Source organism: Mustela nigripes, chromosome 2 (assembly GCF_022355385.1).
Source record: "Mustela nigripes isolate SB6536 chromosome 2, MUSNIG.SB6536, whole genome shotgun sequence".
Taxonomy (NCBI): Eukaryota; Metazoa; Chordata; class Mammalia; order Carnivora; family Mustelidae; genus Mustela; species Mustela nigripes.
In genome coordinates, this window is record NC_081558.1 from 144,614,130 (window position 1) to 144,619,273 (window position 5,144).

Genomic DNA, 5,144 nt, shown 5'->3' on the forward strand with positions numbered 1-5,144 from the left:
TGGGGTGGATTCTTGCACATAAACTGGCAGAATTGAGTCTCTGAAGCAGAAATGGAGTGGAACTGAAGAGCAGGAACAGGGGAGAAGGAAGGTCTGGGTCCCGTTTAAGTAGTTTCCCGGGGGAACGAGACTGAGACTGAGATGGAAAACAGCCAGCTGCTCCACTGTCCCTACCAAGACTTCTGCAGCAGATGCCTGGTGGCCACCAGTGTGACTCCCAGGAGATGGGGCTTCTGGGGACCAAGACACCATCTTGTGGGGTTCCTGGGTGGTTCAGTGGGTTAAGCCTCTCCCCACCTCTGATGGGGTCATGATACCAGGGTTCTGGGATGGAGCCCCGCATCAGGCTCTCTGCTCAGCGGAGAGCCTGCTTTCCTGCTCCCTCTGCCTACCTCTTTGCCTACTTGTGATCTCTTTCTGTCAAGTAAATAAATAAAATCTTTAAAAAAAAGAAAAAAAAAAAAGACACCATCTCTGCCAGTGTGAGTGGAGAAGACCTAGCAGTCCTAAGCCATCTGGCGTTGCTTGGCACAAAGCAGGGTCCGGTATAGCTGTCTCCCCGCCCCTTTCCACTCCTTCCAAAATGTCGATTTCTTGGAATTTCTAATGACTCCATGGTCTAACAAACTGTGACAAGTCTAAAATAGGCTTCGCTGAAGCCATCCTGGGGAAGCTAGGGAGTGTCTCCGTGGCTCTGGCTCCCGTGGCAGAAGGAATCACCCCCAACACACCGGTTAATTCCGCCCTTTGTATTCTGATGAAAGAAGAGCTTCCAAACACTAACTGAAGCCTGCAGGGCTTTCTGGGAAACATAGTCCTGGATAAGGAAAATGCATTCCCAGAGGATTCTGGGATTAGTAGTTTTTGGTCTGCAAACACGCATGCCCAACTCCTCTTGCGCAATGCGCTCTGGACCTTGATGCTAGCTCCCGTGCCAAGTAGGCACATGCTGGGTGTCATCTGGGGTTTGGATTGGTGCAGCTTGAAGGCTGCATGGCTGGCACGGCGACTGTTCGTCCCTCGGCTTCTTAATCGAGGTTCAGTCTGACCTTCCTACCGGAAAGGGTTTATTCATTCCAGAGCTCACGATATGGGAAGGGCTAACAAGCAAACTGACAAAATAGTGTGAGTAGAAGGGCTTGTATTGTAATGGCTGTGCTGAGCAGAAGCAAGTAGGTGAGAGAGGTTTCCCAGAGCGAACGAAGTTGGGAGATGAAAGGTGAAGGATTGACTTTAAGGCAGGGGCCTGGCAAGGAGTACAGTCAGGGCCAAGGCTTCGAGTCGAGTATAATGTGATTTTAGTTTTCTCCTCCCACCTGAAATTTTTACCCTATTTTAATAAACTGTTAATTTCTCGAGTACTTCCTAAGATGCCCATAGTTCAAGTAAAACAAGTAAATTTTTGTGTCTTTAGCTAAGTTTAGCCTGTTAGTATGATGCCACGTTTAGATGGGGGGGGGGGCGGGGTTTTTGTTTTTGTTTTTGTTTTTGCTTTTTTTTTCTACTATTGACTTTTTTGTGTGACTTTTTTTTATTTTTAATTTTTAAAAATATTTTATTTATTTATTTGACAGAGAGACAGTGAGAAAGGGAATACAAGCAGGGGGAGTTGGAGAGGGAGAAGCATGCTTCCCAGGCAGCAGTGAGAGCCATGCAGGGCTCTATCCCAGGACTCTGGGATCATAACCTGAGCCAAAGGTAGATGCTGAATGACTGAGCCACTCAGGTTCTCCAATTTTTTTGTGACTTTTGATGTCTTTGTGTATATTTTCAGTTGTTACCTTAAGTTGTATGATGTGAGAACATTACACTACTTTTGGGATCTGGAAATGAGCATTTAGAATGTCGACCTTTGGAATAATCCTCAGTAATGAAGGAAAATATGTAATTTTATTGTGTTTCGGGACTTTGAACTCCCTTAAGAATAGAAGTCTAGGGGTGCCTGGTTGACTCAGTTAAGCATCTGCCTTCCGCTGGGGTCAAGATCCCAGGGCACTGGGGTCAAGCCCCGCATCAGGCTTTCTGCTCAATGGAGAGCCTGCTTCTCCCTCTCCCTGTCAGCAGCTCTGCCTACTTGTGCGCTCTCTCTCTCTGTCAAATAAACAAATGAAATCTTAAAAAAAAGAAAAAAGAATAGAAATCTAAAGCAGTAATATTTGTAATGATCCCCTAGCTCTCTGAATGAGAATATTTTTTAAATAGGTAGGAGGAGGAGGAGAATAACATATGGTTTTACAGTAGCAGTACAGTAAGATTTTTAGGTTGATGTGGATTTCTGGCGTTTGCGTGTGTTTAATGTGGAGGGGGTAAGAAAGGAAATCTTTGGGGGCACAGGTCAATTATGAGGGCTTAAAGAGACCTGTGATGGTCTTTTAGTTTTGTTTTGGATTTGTGTTTGTTTTGTTTTGTTTTGTTTTAGCTTTACAGACAATCCTAATTTACGATAGTTTGACTTAATGATTTGTTTTCTCTTTTCTGTGGTGCAAAGGCAGTATACATTCAGTAGAAACTGCACTTTAAATTCTGAATTGGGGTCTTTTTCTGGGCTGTTACGCAGTATGATACTCTCTCGTGATACTGGGTGGCGGCAGCAGCAGTGAGGGGCAGTGAGCTACAGTTTCCAATCAACAATGATATCACAAGGGTAATCAGCTGATACTGATTTACAGCCTTTCTGTTTTTCACTTTCAGTACAGTATTCAACATATTATATGAGATAATCCACACTTTAGTATAAAATTGTTAGATGATGCAGTCCCACTGTGCACTAACAAATCTGAGCATGTTTAAGGTAAGGCTGGGTTTAAGTGATGATGTAGGTTAAGTGTATAAAATGCATTTTCAACTTAAGACATTTTCAACATGGGATGGGTTTATCAAGACATAAGCCCATAAGTTGACAAAGATCTATAGTTTGTTTTAGACAGAGACAATATTCATTAAGGAAGATACCTGGGTGGTGGACAGCAGGATAACCCCTTGGTTAATTAATGAAACAAAAAGCATTTCAAGTCTTAGTGTTTAGGAAAATATTTAATCTCCTGTCATTTTTGTAGTCCACCCCAGAATCTATATTAAATTGATATTGAGAAATTCAGAACTGCATTCTTTTGGGATTTAGTTGAGTGAGATTTTCATTTCTCTGTTTTATACAGTCTTTTAGACATTCTTTTACCCACAATAAGCACTTAATCATATTTTAAATTGGCTGTTTCTCTGACTTGTTTTTTCTCCAGCTTTAAAGACCCCTTTGCAACCCACCCATTGACATTGTCATTCCCCAGGGCGCCTGGGTGGCCTAGTTATTTAAATGTCCAGCTCCGGTCATGATCCCAGGGTCCTGGGATAGAGCCTTGTTTTAGGCTCTGCACTCAGTGAGGGAGTCAGCTTGAGGATTCTCTCTCCCTCTGTTCTGTTCTTGTGTATGTACTCTCTCATTAAAGTAAGTAAATCTTTTTAAAAAATGAAATTGTCATTTTCCTCCAGCTTAGCTGCTTCCTAGTTCATGAAGCCTCTAAACACCGCTTCTTAGTTCCCAGAGCATGGTATTTTTATCTCCATTACTCTGATTTGTTAATTTTCCTTGCAGTTTAGTGATTTGTATCTCATTTTGTTTACTTTGCTGCTTTATAAAACCATTTAAGACATGCAGTTTTTCTTTTGTGTATTTAAAGACCATATGTTAGTTATCCTTTATTCTTTTTTTCTTAAAGTACACTGGGTGTGGAGCCCAGTGGGGGCTTGAACTCACAACCCTGAGATTGAGACCTGAGCTGAGAGTGAGTTAGATGCTTAACTGACCGACATGATCCTTTTGTTATTTTTTATTTTTAATATTTTATTTATTGATTTGAGACAGGGAGAGTGAGTGAGAGAGCACAAGCAGGGGAGCAGCAGTGGGAGAGGGAGAAGGAGGTTCCCCATTGATCAGGGAGCCGGAAGTGGGGCTAGATCCCAGGACTCCAGGATCATTACCTGAGCTGAAGGCAGACGCTTAACTGAGTGAGCCACTCAGGCACCTCCTTCCCACTGTCTTTTATTCTTTTAAAAGATTTTACTTGTTTATTTGAGAGAGAGTGAAAGTGAGAGAGATTATAGAGGGAGAGGGAGAAGCAGACTCACTGCTGTGCAGAGAGCCCGATGTAGGGCTTGATCCTAGGACCTTGGCTGGGATCATGACCTGAGCCTAACCATCTGAGCCATCCTGGCGCCCTTTTATTCTTAATATTATCACGTACTATTCATTTTTGCATGTGTATATGCAAGTGTCTAGCACATAGACCTCTATAATTCCTGGCTTGAGGCCAGGAACCCCTGGCAAAGCTAATAATATTTATCCACCTATTTTTGGTGTCAAAAAAAGGGTTAAACGTAGCTCCTAAAAAAAAAATGTATAGATTTTTAAAAAGCTTTTAAAAATTATTTTTACTCAAAATGTAAAAGTTTGTTAAAAGCTAATTAAAAACGATTAAAAACCTGAATAAAGGAGCACCTGGGTGGCTCAGTCATCTGCCTTCAGCTCAAGTCCTGATCCCAGAGTGCTGAGATTGAGCCTGACATTGAGATCTCTGCCTGGCAGGAAGCCTCCTTATCCCTCTCCCACTCCCCCTGCTTGTGTTCCTTCTCTCACTGTGTCTCTTTCTGTCAAATTAAAAAAAAAAAAATCTTTAAAAGTAATAATAATAATAACCTGAATAAAGTTCTAGGTGATCTTTCAATAACAAAGGGATTTTTGGGAAAAGATTGAGAACTATCCTACTTAGTACTTTGTACAAAAAAATTTGAAGAAGAACCCAAAAGACAATATGGTAGAAAGGCTCTTTCCTTTTCATCTGGTGGCAGCAATTTAGCTAAAGTTCAGGGAAGGTGGGTGCTTACAAGTACATCCTGGGGCTATGGAGGAAGAAGCAGTCAGATATAATGGGCTTTATTCTCAGAGTACACTGCGAGCAGTTCTTCCAACTCTCTGCACTCCCCAGGGTAACCTGCCCAACCTAGCCTGATAAAGTGCACAGACTGGGATATAAGACCATGCTAGTTTATATCATATATCAGACTCAAGTACACAGTGGTGACTGCAAACACCCAGTTCCTGAGGGTGCTACCTGTTCACCTAGGGTTACATCTGACTTTCTTTTTGACCC